At 37.3% G+C, this 18764-nt stretch overlaps 1 protein-coding gene and 1 pseudogene across 2 annotated transcripts in view; one reads left to right on the forward strand and one right to left on the reverse strand.

The window, feature by feature from the left end:
* The window catches only part of MARCHF1 (membrane associated ring-CH-type finger 1), a 496731-nt gene that overhangs the window by 131417 nt on the left and 346550 nt on the right, over nt 1–18764 (forward strand). The gene's annotated exons all lie outside the window — the stretch shown is intronic.
* Nucleotides 1985–8091, reverse strand: LOC138081969 (basic immunoglobulin-like variable motif-containing protein pseudogene; annotated as a pseudogene).

The following is an 18764-nucleotide window of genomic DNA, read 5'->3' on the forward strand; positions in this document are numbered from 1 at the left end:
CTCCAGCGTTCTTGCCTGGAGAATCCCAGGGACGGGGGAGTCTGGTGGGCTGCCATCTATGGGGTCATACAGAGTCGGACACGACTGAAGCAACTTAGCAGCAGCAGCAGCAGCAGCAGCAGCAAAATTAGAGTATAACTGCCTATCCTTCTATCTAGTTTGAATCATATTTATGACATGTTCCTAATTTTGTAATGTAGCCAGTTCAAGGTGTCTGTGAGTAATGAATTAAAGTTGTGTTCATTGCATTCTTTTTTTTAAATTTAAATGTATATATTTTAATTGGAGGCTAATTACAATATTGTATTGGTTTTGCCATACATCAACACGAATCTGCCACAGGTGTACACGTGTTCCCCATCCTGAACGCCCCTCCCACCTCCCTCCCCATGCCATCCCTCTGGGTCTTTTTAACATGAGGTATATAAACAATTTATAGTGATAATTGTGACTTTTTTGTTTTAGTTCTTCTGTCTTTTACAAATTTCAGATTGCATTATAAATGATACAAAAATTATAAGATATTTAAAGTGTATATCGTGATGATTTGATATATGTTGTGAAAAGCTTCCTGTTGGATTAATTAACATATCTATCACCTCACATGTTTTATTTATTTATTTTTTGGTGGGAACATTTACTTTCTCTTCTCTTGGCAAATTTTGATTATACTAGACAGTGTTCTCAACTAGTCACTACATTAGATTTTCAGACTTATTCACTGATGGTTGAAAGTTTGTACCCTTTTGCCACCTTTGTGTGCAGCTCTTAGTCACTTAGTCTTGTCCAACTCTGTGTGACCCTTTGGACTGTAGCCCACCAGGCTCCTCTGTCCATGGGATTTTTCAGGCAAGAATACAGGATTGGGTTGCCATTTTCCTCTTCCAGGGGAATCTTCCTGACCCAGGGATCAAACCAATGTTTCCTCTGTCTCCTGCATTTATGGGCAGATTCTTTACTATTTAGTCTGAGAATATGTGGCAGTTGAAACAGTTTTAAAATGTTTCCTAGTATTCATTCATGTGTCAGTTGTAGTTGTGCCAGATTCTTTGTGACCCCATGGACTGCAGTTCGCCAGGCTCCTCTGTCCGTGGAATTTCTCAGTCAAGAATATTGGAGTGGGTTGCCACTTCCTTCCCCAGGGGATCTTCCAAACACCGGAATCACACCACATCTCCTGCCCTAGAAGGTGGGCTCTTTACTGCTGAACTACCAGGGAAGTCCACGTGTTCATTTCTCTACCCCTAGAACAGATTTATTGTAGACTTACAGAAGTCTTTCAAGACTGAAAGTTCTTGTGAGTATGTAACAATAACATACTAAGAAAGTCCAGAACATTTGAATCAATGCACAAAGTCACCCACTTACACCAAAAGAAAAGATCAGTTTCTGGACAGTGTCTTCCTGAGAAAGTCTATCGGGGGGGGGGGGGGGGAGGGGGGAATGAGGTAGGCAAGATACTGCTACAAGTAAAAGAATTTCTAGACTCAGTAAATTGTTTTACATGAGCTTTAACTATGAAGAAAAAGGAGAAGTCAACAGTCTCAATTTTTTAAAAAAATTAAATAAAAAAAAGTAACTTACATTTTGAACTTATGGAAAAAACTGTAACAAATATCTGGGGGTCAAGGCATAAGCAATCACTTCCTGCTTAAGTATTTCAAATTCTGATGCTACTGACTGAAATTGTGTTTGATTTGTTTATATGCAATTTTATTGGACTTTGCGAAACTATTCAGGATGTTTATATAGTCTTAACTTTAAAAGGGAAAAATAAATCTGTGCTTATCTTTATGCTTATTTTTATGTCTGAAATCACCCATCCTAATTATATACAAACTTATTTACTGGAGGAACAATAAGGTTATGTTTTGTCCCACAAGATCCGTTCCTATTTAACAATGAGTGAAAATCTTGGACTGCCTTAACTCAGTCGTAGTAGACCAGCTCTGTGTGTAACATCTGTCACAGGTGCCCAGCGTGGTCAGCCATTCCCATCGTAATCACTGTAACCATGGTAGCCACTGTCCCTCCTCTCATGGATACAGGATTTCTTTCTCCTTGTTGAGTCCTAATGGAATCTAGCCCTGAAAGACCGGCCCAGACACATGTGCTGCTACTTATTGTCCTCACCCTCCGATGTGACAGTTCCCTGGGCATGTGTTGGAGGCTGTGATTCTTTTCTGATGGCTCCAAATGGAAAATCCCAAAGGCCAAATCTTTGCCATCTGAGTCTCTGGAATGCTATGATGCAATGCAAATTTCCCCCAGCCTTTTTTGTCTTTCGATACTGCAGTCAGTCTCCTTTCTAAGTGCTGGATATCTAAATTTGCTGGATTTTGAGTGTTTAAATCTGCCCATGTTTTACAGTGGATAGCAGTATGTTTCCTACTTGATTCTCCAACTAAGAACCATTATTCTACTTCTTGTGGTGAGAGGAGGGCCTCCGAATGCTTTATTCACTTTAAGTGGAGTATAGTTTCTTTACAATGTTGTGTTGGTTTCTGTTGTACAAGGTAGTCAGCTATACGTATACATAAGTCCCCTCTCTCCTGGATTTCCATCCCACTGCCCCATCCCACCCCCACCCCAAGCTGAGCTCCCTGTGCAGTACCGCAGCTTCCCACTAGCTCTGCATTTCACACATGGTAGTGGACATCTGTCAATGTCACTCTCTCAATGCACCCCACTCTTCCCTTCCCCTCCTGTGGCCACCAGTCCATTCTCTATGTCTATATCCCTAGTACTGCTCTGCAAATAGGTCTTCTGTAACATTTTTCTAGGTTCCATATATGTGTTAGTATATGATTTTTGTTTCTCTCTTTCTGACTTACTTCACACTGTATGACAGACTCTAGGTTCACTCACATCACTACAAATGATCCAATTTCATCCCTTTTATTGGCTGAATATTTTCATTGGTTATTAAAAAAAAAAAAAAAAGCTGAGCACTGAAGAATTGATGCTTTTGAACTATGGTGCTGGAAAAGACTCTTGAGAGTCCCTTGGACTGCAAAGGAGATCAAATCAGTCAATCTTAAAGGAAATCAGTCCCAAATATTCACTGGAAGGACTGATGCTGAAGCTGAAACTCCAATACTTTGGCCACATTATGTGAAGAACTGACTCATTGGAAAAGACCCTGATGCTGGGAATGATAGAATGCAGGAGGAGAAGGGGACGATGAAGGATGGGATGGTTGTATGGCATCACTGACTCAATGGACATGAGTTTGAACAAACTCTGGGAGTGGGTAATGGACAGAGAAGCCTGGCATGCTGGAGTCCATGAAGTTACAAAGAGTCAACATGACTGAATGACTGAACTGAAAAATAAAAAGTAAACTCTGTCCAGATTGTCTTTCCTTCCCAATGCAAATGAGTGGAATTTCTAAGAAAGAAACTTAAAATCAGATAGATCTCCAGCACTAACAGGTAATACTCCCTGGGTGAGACATCTAACTTTTAAACATCTCAAGCTTCCCTATCTGAAAGCACACAGCAGCTTGTAATCTGAAGATGTTTCATGAGAGTAAATTAGTTAGTGAAAAATTGTATATCATCATACTTGGCATATAGCAATTATTATTTTTACAACTAATGGTAGAAACAATCTATATATTGACTGGAAATACATGGCAGAGAAATCCCAAGGAAGAGGTGGGCTTTTTTTTTTTTTTTTTTTTTAATATATAAATGAGAGCTACAATGTTTCTATAGTAGATACAAAAAGATTAAGAAAACTCTGATATTCCATAAACCTATAGCTTGGAACGGAAAAGGCAATGGGACCCCACTCCAGTACTCTTGCCCAGAAAATCCCATGGATGGAGGAGCCTAGTGGGCTGCAGCCCATGGCATCGCTAAGAGTCAGACAGGACTGAGCAGCTTCACTTTCACTTTTCACTTTCACACATTGGAGAAGGAAATGGCAACCCACTCCAGTGTTCTTGCCTGGAGAATCCCAGGGACGGGGGAGCCTAGTGGGCTGCCATCTAAGGGGTCACACAGAGTTGAACACGACTGAAGCGACTTAGCAGCAGCAGCAGCATAGCTTGGAAACAGATTGTATAAAAACAAAGGATTCCTTTTTTGGTATCAAAAGATAACTAATCCATTTAGCCTGAAAAATGTAAAAATATTTTTCTTTTTGATGGTATTTCCTATTATTAGATACGTAATCTGTGTCATGGGCTTCCTTTGGCGGCTCAGTGGTAAAGAATCTGCCTGCCAATGCAGGAGACATGATTTTTATCCCTGAGTCAGGAAGATTCCCCAGAGTAGGAAATGGCATCCCACTCCAGTGTTCTTTCCTGGGAAACACTATGGACAGAAGAGCCTGGCAGGCTACATTCAAAGGGGTAGTAAAAGAGCCAGACACGATTTAGTGACTGAACAACAAGACCCGAAATTTGATTGCACATTCAAATAAAGATATTTCTTAAGAAGCTATGATCAGCCATTTATATTTTACTTTTAATACTATGTGTTAAATTTCAAGCCTTTAAAAGTGTAGATAAAGCATGAATAATGGGGTGAGAAGAATTGAGACAGATAACATTCTCTTCTCCAATTTACATAAGCTTCCTAAGACTTCCGAGTCTTATTTTCTCAAAAGTTACTTTTTTTTCCTCTATTTTCTGTGTGTATTGTCCCAATAGCTTCTCCAAGTGAGAATAGAAATCTCAAGAGGAATGCCTGGATGATTTATAGGCATCACCACACCTCTGGTTTAAAAATATCACCTTCTTTGATATACCACTTAGGAGTATTTTATTGCTTTCTAACTTGTCAGGAAATTGTTGAAGTTTGACTCTTATTATGACTACATACTCATGTGAGAACTTATTGATAATCAGAAGAAGAAATCCACAACATAAGTTAAGCAAAAAGCAATCTTAAACCTGTCATTCAGGATTCAAAACACAAAGAAGAAAATTTCTTTTTCTGAAATCATTTGCAGGGCTTCCTTCTCCAGTGACATTGTTCTTACCTCTCTAGTCCTCTGCTTTTCTCTTACTTGGGAGAGAGAAAGCAGGCTCCAAGCACACAGTAGCTTTTTAGAAAAGGAGAATCTGTGTGGTGAGTTGTAGCTGTCTTTAATAGCAAGTTCACCCAAAGCCCTAAATTCTGTTCTTAGCTCTGGTGAAGAATTGCTGTGCATGAATATAAGTGATCCTGCACAATCAGCTATCCTTAGCTGTGTCTTAAGATAATAATACATTTTTGTCTATTCACAGATTTTATGAGGGTCAATGAGATGATATGTAAAAATGTACAAAATTTGAAAATTCCATACTGATAGAAATATCTCCTCTTAGTCTCTAATCTGAGAAGTAAATTAGACTTACAAAAACTTTATGTAATATAAGAGAATAAATAAAATTTATAAAATATTCATATGAGTAATATTATTTTCTTAGTTTTAATTACCCATCTCATTTGCTTCTAATATATCAGTTTAAAATTTTGACTGCAGAGCTGGGAATATTACATGAATTTGTATCTATCTATTTTAGAGTACAATGGTTAGTTCCAAATGTTGCTACTTGTACACCATGAAAGTGGTCAAGGCATTGGTTCCATTTCTGAGACAGAAGTGTTTATTAGATGCTCATCAAAAACAAACAAACAAAAAAATTGGCATGCATACTCATACACACACTTATAACAGATTTACTGTTATGAAGGATTTGTAGACACAATTTACAAATAATAATACAATATGTAACGCTTCTATTGTGAATTCCATATAGTTGATTATCATAGAATGTTTCAATTAATTTTGTGATATATTATATCCATAGCCAACCTATGGCTGCAGCTGACAGATGAGTGTTGTTCTAACAAAAATTCTGTGTTATGCTTTTGTTTTATTTGACAGTAAGAAAAAAATAAATAAAATTCTATGTTAGAAAGGCATGTATTCATCAATCTTCAGTGCTGAATCATTTTTTTAGTAAGTTGAATTATAGTCTTCAAATACTGGAAGAATATAACTTCAAGTTTTAAATTTTGCTTAAACTATATGGCTACAGACAAAGCACACTTTTAAATTTAACCTCCATCATTAATATTTTCTCTGCAATCTTAAACCTAACAATCAAAGAAACAATAAACCCTAATTGGTAGCATTTGTTGATTTCAATGGTATATTCTCACCATGACTGAGATCAAGCTACCAATGTGACCCCATTAAATATAGAATTGAGAAAAGAGGTAAAGTAGAAAACACCATTATATAGTATTTCTAATATATATGTATAGTAGACGTTAATAACCTCAAGCGCTTAGGTAATAATACAACACAATACAATTGCATAATACAATTATTGCAAAAATTTAAGAATAATGAGTTAAGTGTTTATTTCTGTTTTAATATAAGTTATTTGTGACTTTATATAAATTAACTCCTTAATAATGCCTGTGATTAAAATCTAGCCACCATATTCCTGAAGCTACAAGTGTTGGCTCCCACAAACCAGCACAAACCAGATCCAACCTGTTGGTCCCAGTTGTGCTTTCATAACAACCTGAAACAATTAAAGTGGGAAATGGTTGAAGCTAATAACACTCATTTCCTGGTTCACTGCTATATCTAATCTCCATTGGTGATTAGATCCTTATAATGCTTCTTGGACCTTTTATTGACACAGTTACACAGTCACTGTAGTTATCATAGAGAAGTTGACATCTTGAGATCACATCATATTCGAAGAAGGGTATAGTTTGGCAATATCTTGAATGTCAGTTTGTGAATAATTTCTGCTACAAAGATAAACTTTCTCAAAGTTGGCAAGGAAAACTTTTCCTCTAAATTTTTAGGTTCTTTTTGCTGGTCCATTAATTAGACTGATGTGAAACAGATTAACAGGAGAAAAATAAATTTAACTACTGGGGTTCCAGAGATTTAAGACCCAAGGGCAAGTTCAGTAGTCGAGGCTAATGAATCCTGAGTTAAGGAGTGGAGTAGGAGCCAGGGACTTCAAAGGGGAGGAGGGCAAATTCACAGGAAGTTGAGATCAGATGTTAGATATTTGTGTGCCATGCAGATAAATTCAGATGAAACTTATCTCTTTCAATAGCTCTCTCTTTAAGCCAGGCCCTTTATTTAAATTACTTTAGGTAGTTAAGAGGAAAATAAAAAGTTCTTCCTGAGTCTCTTGGTCCTTCATTTTCTTCAGCTCAAAATAATTCACTTGCTGACTGGGAGTTTGGGGTGGCTCATTTTGAACACCTTAAGTGGTTTGATGTGTAGTTCTATTATGCCATTCTATGGACACACGTGCCACTGTTTTTCTAAATAATTGGCAAGAGAAACATTACAGATTGTTCCTATGTGCTCAGACCTCAGTTTTTAGTGCAATAAAATAGGCATTTTAGTCACTGAATATATTTTAGGGAGCTTCTGCCCGTGCCTTTCCTTTAATATATTATTCTTCCTACATTATTCATTTAATTAAATGTCACTCCTATCCACCAGTTATCAAAGCAAAAAAACTGGATGTAACACTAAGTTCTTATTTTTCTTTCTATTTACAACTTGTAAATAGCCACTATGTGATATTGTTTCTTCCTAAATAGCATTACCATCTATTACTATTGTCGATCTAAAAAAATATTCACAACATAAAAGTTGAGCATTATGTTTTATTCAATGGGAATTTGTAGCACTTCAGGATGGGGCAGACAGCACCTCAGATAACCCTGAGAAAACTGTTTCAAAGAAGTGAGGGGAGGAGTCAGGATAATAGGAGTTTTTCAAGGAAGGGCAGGTAGTCTGAATGTCAAAAGATTATTGCTAATTAAAGAAAATCAGATAACCCAAGCTAAGAAATTTAGCATTTTTCTATGTATGGCAAGAGTCTGGGCTCACTGAAATCATTCCTTTGATATGCACCTCAGCCACCTGGGGCCAGTACTCTGTTTTCACATCCTGGACTTCCTCAGAGCTCACCATGGGAAGGGGCTGCAGTCTGATGGCTGCTAGATGACAGGTGTTCTTTCCTTCCTGAGTTCTCTCATGGCTCACCAGCTCATCATCCATGTGGCTGCAATTGCTGGTGACTGTAACATCCTTGTTTACTGACATGGCAGAAAATGTTCCATTTTTCACCGCTTAAAGAAAAAGAATGGCAAGAAGACCAACTGGTTGTCTGAGGAGGCTTTACAAATAGCTGAGGAAATGAGAAGTAAAAAACAAGGGAGGAAGGAAAAGATAAACCCAACTGAATGAAGAATTCCAGAGAATAGCAAGGAGAGATAAGGAGGCCTTCTTAACCAAACAATGAAAAGAAATATAAAAAAATAATAGAAAGGTTGGAGAAGACTCTTGAGAGTCCCTTGTACTGCAAGGATATCCAACCAGTCCATTCTAAAGGAGATCAACCATGGGATTTCTTTGGAAGGAATGATGCTAAAGCTGAAACTCCAGTCCTTTGGCCACCTCATGAGAAGAGTTGACTCATTGGAAAAGACTCTGATGCTGGGAGGGATTGGGGGCAGGAGGAGAAGGGGACGAACGAGGATGAGATGGCTGGATGGCATCACAGACTCAATGGACGTGAGTCTGAGTAAACTCCGGGAGATGGTGATGAACAGGGAGGCCTGGCGTGCTGCGATTCATGGGGTCGCAAAGAGTCGGACACGACTGAGCGACTGAACTGAAAAGACAGAAGTGATAAGGACCTAACAGAAGCAGAAGATATTAAGAAGAGGTGGCAAGAATATACACAAAAACTATACAAAAAGGTCTTAATGATCAGGATATCCATGACTAGTGTGCCCACTCACCTAGAGCTGAACATCCTTGAGTGTGAAGTCAAATGGACCTTCAGAACCATTATTACAAACAAAGGTAGTGGAGGTGATGAAGTTACAGCTGAGCTATTTAAAATTCTAAAAGATGATGCTGTTAAAGTGCTGCACTCAATATGCCAGCAAATTTGGAAATCTCAGTAGTGTCCATAGGACTGGAAAAAGTCAGTTTTCATTTCAATTGCAAAGAAAGGCAATGCCAAAGAAAGTTAAAACTATCATACAAATTCATTCATTTCACATGTAAGCAAGGTAATGCTCAAAATCCTTCAAGCTAGGTTTCAGCAGTGCGTGCACTAAGGACTTCCAAATGTAAAAGCTGAGATTAGAAAAGGCAGAGAAACCACAGGCCAAATTGCCAATATTTGTTGGATCATGGATCATGGAGTTCCAGAAAAACATCTACTTGTACTTCATCGACTATGCTAAAGCCTTTAACTGTGTGGATCACAACATACTGTGGATAGTCTTCAAGAGACAGAAATAGCAGACCACCTTACCTGTCTCCTGAGAGACCTGAATGTGGGTCAAGAAGCAACATTTAGAACCTTACATGGAACAACAGACTGGTTCAAAATTTGGAAAGGAGAATATCAAGGCTGTATATTGTCACCCTGCTTATTTAATTTATAAGCAGAGTACATCATGCAAAATGCTGGGCCGGATGAATCACAACTTGAAATCGAAATTGCTGGGAGAAATATCAACAGCCTCAGATATACAGATGATAACCACCCCAATGGCAGAAAATGAACCACCCTGTTAATGAGGGATGAAGAGGAGAGTGAGAAAGCTGGCTTAAAACTCAACATTCAAACAACTAAGAATGTGGCATCCAGTGCCATTACTTCATGGCAAGTAGAAGGGAAAAATTGGAAGCAGTGACAGATTTCATTTGCCTGAGGCTCCAAAATCACTCCAGATGATGAATGTAGCCATGAAATTTAAAGATGCTTCCTCCTTGGAAGGAAAGCTGTGACAAACCTAGACCATGTATTATTAAAAAGCAGACATCACATTGCTGACAAAGTTCTGTATAGTCAAAACCATGGTTTTTCCAGCAGTCATGTATAGATGTGAGAGTTGGACCATAAAGAAACCTGAACATCAAAAAATTGATGCTTTTGAATTGTGGTGCTGGAGAAAACTATTGAGAGTTTCTTGGACTGCAAAGGAGAGCAAACCAGTCAATTCTGAAAGAAATCACTCCTAAATATTCATGGAAAGGACTGATGCTCAAGCTGAAACTCCAATATTTTGGCCACCAGATGTGAAGAGCCAACTCTTTGGAAAAGATACTGATGCTGGAAAAGATGGTAGGTAAGAGGACAAGGGTATATAGCTTTCTATAAAGAAAGCTGAGCTCCAAAGAATTGATGCTTTTGAACTGTGGTGTTGGAGAAGACACTTGAGAGTCCTGATGCTAAGCTGAAGCTCCAATACTTTGGCCACCTGATGTGAAGAAGTAACTCATTTGAAAAGACCCTGATGCTGGGAGAGTTTGAAGGCTGGAGGAGAAGGGCATGATAGAGGATGCGATGGTTGAATGGCATCACAAACTCAATGGACATGAGTTTGAGTCGGGTCCAGGAGTTGGTGATGGACAGGGAAGCCTGGCTTGCTGCAGTTCATGGGGTCGCAAAGAGTTGGACACAACTGAGTGACTGAACTGAATTAAACTGAAGAGGAGAAGGGGGGAACAGAGGATGAAATGTTTAGATAGCATAATCAATGGACATAAATTTGAACCTACTTTGGAGATTGTGGAAGATACAGGGATCTGGGTGCTACATTCCATGGGGTCACAAAGAATTAGACTTGATTTAGCAAATGAACAGCAACAAAAAATGCTAGAACAATACTTAGACCTAAGAAGACCCCAGTAACCCTTTGATAAATATATGGCTCAGGGGTTGATTCAGGCAAAGCCTAAATAAATAAATAAATGATAAAAATGACGTGAATCTATTATTTGTGGTAAAAGAGAAAGTCATTTCTTGGACCTAATTGCCTGCACTGGTGTAGAATTAGAATGCTTTTTATTTCTTCATGAAATTTTAAAATACCAGATTTCCAAATAGATGGGGTAGTGGGTGTTATGTGACTCTAGTCTTGTAGCTGGTATTATCAGGGAACTGTGAAAACAGATTTTAATGGTTTTATTTTTTTTTTTCCTTGGACCTAATTTTCTTGCACACTTAATACATACAAGACTAAGATAAGTGATGTTTAGGACTAAATAATTCACTGCTAGTATAACAGTCTGATTCAGACTTATGAGCCCCTACTATAATGACATCTTTTGCTCTCCAATACAAAATGTCCCCAAACAAGGTATGACTGTGAAATGCCACATAGTCCATAAAGTTTTTATTAACAGAGAGAATGCCAAGAGGGAGACATTCTGGCTTACTCTAAAACAGTGATTCTTCAACTACTGTTAGTCAGAATTCCCAGTGAGTCTTTTAAAGACCTGGATTTTTTCACCAGAAAAACACATATTTGCATTAACAGACAATTTTGCATGAATTACAAGACATTTTACAGTCTACAGATTAAAAAATCAATGCTCCAGAGAAACTCAGCTTGGGCAAGCCTTGGCAAGTAAAATTAATGAGTATTAAGCCAAGGGAGGGTTAATTAACCGCTGGTTAAGAGGAGAACACCACAATCCCGCAAATAAACATATTCCTGCTCAGAGAAGAACAACGTGGGTGCGCATATGGAAACAAGGACAAGCACAGTTCATGAACTCATCTCTCCACGAGACTTTCCTCGCCTGTCGTTAGACTTCAGTAAGGGTGAAATGAGCTGCAAAGGTTTCAGAGCAGAGCAGAGATGAATCCTGATTGATTTCAAGAAAAATAGGAGACATAAGTCTTCTCAGCTAAACTTTCTCTTTTACAACATGTATAAAAAATAAATTAAAATTGTGCTCAGAAAGAGCATTTGATGCCCCAGTGCCAGGAGAATTGCATTTTGTTTCTGTGGTTTATGTTCTCCCCTGAACATTTCAATATAAATAGAGTTTTGTATTGTGAAGTAGGGCAATGGATGATTATTTTATAGTGAAGTCTAGAGCAAGCTTGCCTGGAAAATCCCATGTTTCAAGGAGCCTGGCAGGCTGGAAAATCCCATGGATGGAGGAACCTGGTGGGCTGGAAAATCCCATGGACAGAGGAGCCTGGTAGGCTGCAATCCAGGGAGTCACTAAGAGTCAGACACAACTGAGTGACTTCACTTTCACTTTTCACTTTCATACATTGGAGAAGGAAATGGCAACCCACTCCAGCGTTCTTGCCTGGAGAATCCCAGGGATGGGGGAGCCTGGTGGACTGCCATCTACGGGGTTGCACAGAGTCAGACACGACTGAAGTGACTTAGCAGTAGCAGCAGCAGAGTAAGCTTATCATGTGAGCTTGTATGCTTTCACTGTGGCCTTACTCTTTTTTTTTATCATACTCAGAATGAACATCGTGGAAGTGTCTGGTAAGAAACTTAACCCCAAAATAGTCAATACATAATGTCCAAGTAAGACACATGATCATGTCTACCCTCTAAGTTAAATATATATATATAAAATGCTGCACCAAGATAGATGTCACATATTCAACAAATACATGCTAGAAATGTTTTAAAGATTTTTGAATTGTTAACTAAAGTGTGCTATTTGGAAAATTTTAAGTCTTTACAACATATGTTTACAATGGTCACAGAACTGATAATAAGAGATGTAATTTCTTCTAAAAATTTTTGGAATATAAAAGTTTTCATTTTTACATTTAGGTTGATTTTTATTTGTTCCTGTTGTTCAGTCTCTAAGTTGTATCTGACTCTTTGCAACCTGACAGACTGCAGACTTCCCTGTCCTTCATTATCTCCCAGAGTTTGCTCACACTCACGTGCATTGAGTTAGTGATGCTATTGAACCATCTCATCCTCTGTCTCCCCTGCTCCTCCTGCCCTCAATCTTTCCCAACTTCAAGGTCTTTTCCAATGCATAGTATATAAACTTAATATATATTATGTAAATATTATGTTAATATTATATATAAATATGATGTGTATATATTTATTTTCAACTTTCTTGCACATAAAGGTATTAGATAATCAAGACACTTTGGAAGATAAGTAGGCCAAATGATGCAACTTTGCCTTAAATATCCTAAAAATGCATTTTTTTTCTTTTTATGTGATCAGGGTACTTTTATATTTTCTTTTTCTTTTTTTTTACTTTATTTTACTTTACAATACTGTATTGGCTTTGCCATACATCAACATGAGTCCGCAACTGGTGTACACGTGTTCCCAATCCTGAACCCCCCCTCCCACCTCCCTCCCCATACCATCTCTCTGGGTCATCCCAGTGCACCAGCCCCAAGCATCCTGTATCCTGCATCGAACCTAGACTGGTGATTTGTTTCTTACATGATATTATACATGTTTCAATGCCATTTTCACAAATCATCTCACCATCTCCCTCTCCCACAGAGTCCAAAACAAGCCCAAGTAATATATCTTTTCACTATTTTTAGAACAGAATTTTATGAAAGCTGCTGCTCTAAGTCGCTCCAGTCATGTCCAACTCTGGGTGACCCCATAGATGGCAGCCCACCAGGCTCTCCAGTCCCTGGGATTCTCCAGGCAAGAATACTGGAGTGGGTTGCCATTTCCTTCTCCAATGAATGAAAGTGAAAAGTGAAAGTGAAGTCTCTTAGTCATGTCTGACTCTTTGTGACCCCATGGACTGCAGCCTACCAGGCTCCTCTACCCATGGATTTTCCAGGCAAGAATACTGGAGTGGGTTGCCATCGCCTTCTGTGTTATGAAAGCTAGATGTATGCTAATTATCTCTCAATTAAACTGGGGGAAAGAAAAATAGGCTTCAAAAATAGTTGTCACAGTTATAATAGAGGGAATGGAAGGAAACTTTGGGAGGTAATGGACATGTCCATGGCCCTGGTAGTTGGTTTCATAGGTGTATTCTTATCCCCAAACTCATCAAACTATATACTTTAAATATGAACAGCTTTTTACATGTTGATTATACTTTAATAAAATGTTTTTTAATGAAAAATAAGTCGGTATAACAAACCTTTTCTATTTAAGTATATATCCTAATGATTCTATTTATTAAAATCTGATTGATAGACTATAAACATTTTATCAGCATCAGAACTTCTTATATTTTTTTAGTTTTAAAATGATTGTTCCATATGTAAATAATGTTTATGTTTGCAATATCGCTATCCTAGTAGTAATTATTTATGGCAGAGTCCACAGCCTCTGGGATCTAATTCTTGATGAACTGAGGAGGAGCTGATATAATAATAATAGAAATAAAATAAATAATAACTGTCCTGTGTTTGAATCATCTGGAAACCATCCCCACCACCTCTGTCTGTGGAAAAATTGTTTTCCATAAAACTGATCCCTGGTGCCAAAAATGTTGGGGACTGCTGCTTTATGGTTATCTTATTGGGTGCATTTTATTTGCAGAAGTATGAACAAGTAAATTGCTAAACATTTTCCTTGAAATCTCTAATTTAGAGATGGATTAAAATTGCATTTCAACAAGAAAAGTCTAATGGCCTGCCTATTTAAATTTAGCAAAACTAACTAATGAAAAATAAACACTTTCCACTTTCAAAACAAATAAAAAGTTCAAAAGATGGAATATGAGTCAACCCATAATAACCAAGTTCAGCCTTTCCATGAAAAGATATGGATTTTTATATGAACTCAATTCTAAGTTTTATCTCCAATTCTTCATCTGTTGGGAAAAATCTGTAACTAGAAACACATGTCAGTATGTGAGCAAACTAGTAATCATCAGCCAAACCAGAGAAACATCAGCCAAACTGTTTTAAATTAATCTGAGAGGAAAGGATGGGCACCAGTTAACTCTCTACCTAAGCATTAGGATTAGAATAAACTGGTTACAATGTGTGGAGGATAGAAGAATGGCCTTCAAAGTGTCCACATCTGTCCCCAAAACTCATGAATGTCATGTTACATGACAAGAGGAGATTAGAGCTATAGTTAGAATTGAGGTTGTTAATCAACTGATTTTAAGAGGAGGAAATTTTCATGTATAATGTGGGTGGGCTCAATATAACACAAGGATCTTGTAATAGAAAGAGTGAAACAGAAGAGTCTGAATCAGAGATAGAATCAAAAGACCTGATCATTCACTGATGGCTTTGAGGACAGAAGGGACACACAGGCCAAGAAATGTGGGCAGGTTCTAGGAACTGGGATAAGAAAGAAGAGACTCCCCTTGAAAGCCTCCTAAGGGAACACCACCTTACTTGTAGCTTCATTGTAGTCATGAGATTCATTTCAAACTTCTTATCTCCAGAACTGTAAAGTAATAAATTTGTATTGTTTTAAATCATTGAGTTACTGGTAATTTTTTACAAGAGCAATAGGAATCCAATATACAGGACATCAGAACAAAATGACTGATTGAAGTCTGTAGCTTTGAGAGAAAAATGCACTCACATCGACTCTCTCAATCCTACTAAAAATGAGTGGGGGAAATAGGAATAAATATGCAGCTATACAAAATTAACATAAAGGGAAATGTACCCATAATGAGAAAATCATTTGGAAGTGTTGTTTTCCCAGGTTTCTAACTTTTATAAAAGAAAAAAGAATTAAAAGAGAAATAAAAGAGAATTAACTGAACATATGCAACACTAGCTAACTTACATCTCGGTGCACCCCACTACATTATATCTTTTGATTATGCAGAGTTTATTTAAGCTCAATGTAGATTAAATTAAATAGTGACATTCCCAACTGGACTACCAGATGGAATCACATTTTAATTAACTTTTCAACCAGCATACAGATGTGCTTCTTGTGATAATTATCAAGAAATCATTTGCAAAATGAGGAGCTCTGGTGGCAGATTGTAGCTCAGAATGATTGATCACATCATGAGATCATTAACCTTAAAATACTTTTAATCATTTATTGACCAAATGAAGAAAAAGGTTAAAATCATTATTGAATATATCTAAAACACATTATCATGTACCTTTTGGGAGATTAAACGAAAGGAAATATTTGTATGATAAAATAATGATCCATGAATATATATTACATCATTAATTTTCCAGAAAATCACATGGTTTCTGAAATTATGCTTCCATACATTAGTGAAAACACACACCACCAAAAAGAGAACCTACCTGTTTCCGTCTTTTGTTCTTCACCACCATTAAGTAATTGCAACTTGTATTTGATACTGTAATAATAATACAGACTCTACCTTTCTACTTTATATTTTTAAAATGATCACCAACTTAAATAGAAAAAAATATGTGAATATAAATGAAACATAAAAGATAATTAAAAATTATAGAAAAGATGAAAGTTTTACATGTACAACTTATTTGATTTGATGCTTACTTCAGTTATTTTCAAATTGTAAACAGTAACTCTAGTAACTGCTGCTGCTGCTAAGTCACTTCAGTCGTGTCCGACTCTATGCGACCCTGTAGACGGCAGCCCACCAGGCTCCCCATCCCTGGGATTCTCCAGGCAAGAACACTGGAGTGGGTTGCCATTTCCTTCTCCAATGCATGAAAGTGAAAAGTGAAAATGAAGGCCCTCAGTGGTGTCTGACTCTTCGTGACCTCATGGGCTGCAGCCTACCAGGGTCCTCCATCCATGGGATTTTCCAGGCAAGAGTACTGGAGTGGGGTGCAATTGCCTTCTCCAAGGCTTCAATATGAGTGATTATATACTCCAATCCTCCTGAAGACACACACACAAAAATCAATACAGAATGATCATACCAATGAAATATAGGTTTCTTGATGTGTCAAACTTGTACCAATAGTAAATTTACTAAGTCATGTTTAAATTGGCACTTAAATAGCCTTATATCCAAGAGAATCCTAGGCTACTGTCCTGTTCATCCAGGTGGATGCCTGGGCCATAAATTGGTACTATAAAGCCATTCAGTTCCATTAGATACAACCCAGTATAACCCTGGTCATCTGACTCAGTCTATTTTATAACAATTTCTGTTTGTAAGGTTAATAATTCAGTGGCAATGTTCATGAGGAACCCAGCTCAATTTTCTAGTGTTATTAGGCTTACTCTTAGTATGATTTGTTACCAGCATAAGGAGGCCTTTAAACTTAAATGGTCATAGCTTGGTGTTGTCCATATAAACCCATTCTTAATGAGCAGAGAGTTATGACTTTATACTGGGATTCAGTTCTTTGTTCCAATTGAGTAATCTTTCAAGAAAATTCATAATTATGGCCAATGTTATAGAAGGTGATGAGATCCTATCTAGTAATATCAATGGTCCAAATAGAACTACAACTTCTTTCCTCTAAAATGAATTTTTTGAGGGCCATTCAATCTGAGCCTTGTAAAGAAGAAATCCACCAAGATAACAGGAAATACTGACTACAGACCCAATGACTGGATAGATTTCTAAAATCTGAATTACGGCCATGATAGAAAAACTTTTGATTCATATACAAAATCTAGGAAAGCACTATATTGGTCAGGTCTATCTTTGGATAGCTATTTGCTTCTGATGCTTATCCTGTGATGAATGTCATTTATCTTCTGTTTGGACATACTTTTAAGGTGATTTGGGGGTCAGCAATCCTCTTCAGACCAGTGTAGTACAGAATTTTTGGTAACTTGAAACATATGTTAATTAGAAATTTCAACTCTTGAAAAACCTAAATTTCTAGTGAAAACTAAGAAGTAAGCAGTTACAAACTGTATTTTTCATAAGCTTTCTGTAGATTGGCAAACCCATAAACACTATAATTTGTAATTTCTAAAAATGTACTTTCTTATCATGTCTCAGTGTGACACTAAACATATTTATTGAGTCCTAAATATCTTTAGTTTCTCTGTAAAAAAAGCTTGTATGAAGTAATTAATGTTTCAGGATCTTATTTTATTTGAGAATGATCTGGACTTTCATAATTTAACTTAATTTTGCAAAACTCTGAAATTTCAAGTTACCAAAATCTGGAGAAGCTATTTTAAGTAGACATACTATAAAATTTAATTATTCCTAAAGAGTTCACACACACACACAAAAAAACCTAACCTTTTTTATATTTAATTTACTTATAAAAATATTATCATATTAGTGGTAAAGAATATGCCTGCCAATGCAGGAGTCTCAAGAGACATGGGTTCAATTCCTGGGTTGGGAAGACCCCTGCTGGAGGGCATGGCAACCCATTCCAGTATTTTTGCCTGGAGAATCCCATGGACAGAGTAGCCTGGCAGGCTAGAGTCCATAGGGTCACAAAGAGTTGGACATGACTGAAGAGACATAGCATGCACACAAGTTATCTTTCTAGCTGACAAATTTTGTTGCAGAACTAACGTTTTATTTGACTTCTAGAAAACCTAGGTACAATAAAAATACTTATGTTGATGACCCTAATTAAGACAGCAAAACTATACTCAGAAAAGTTTTCTTCCAGCTCCTGGGGTGATCATGGAAAAGACACCTAAACTATCTAGCCCTTGGTTTATTCATCAGAACAATGAGTAATTTCCTCCCCTCTCCCCATGTCCACAAGTCTATTCCCTATGTCTGTTTCTCCATTGCTGTCCTGTAAATAAATTCTTCAGTACCATTTTTCTAGAATCCGTATATATGTGTTAGAATATGATATTTACCTTTCTCTTTCTCATTTACTTCACTCTGTATAAAAGGCTCTAGGTTCATCCACCTCATTAGAACAAGATTGCTTTGGCTATTCAGAGTATTTTGTGTCTCCATTCAGATTTTGAGATGTTTTGTCCTAGTTCTTTGAAAAATGCTATTGGTAATTTGATAGGGATTGCATTGAATCTTTAGATTGCCTTGGGTAGTAGGGCCATCTTGACAATATGATTCTTCCAATTCATGAACATGACATATCTTTCCATCTGCTTATGTCTTCT

Source organism: Capricornis sumatraensis, chromosome 7, assembly GCF_032405125.1.
Source record: "Capricornis sumatraensis isolate serow.1 chromosome 7, serow.2, whole genome shotgun sequence".
NCBI lineage: Eukaryota > Metazoa > Chordata > Mammalia > Artiodactyla > Bovidae > Capricornis > Capricornis sumatraensis.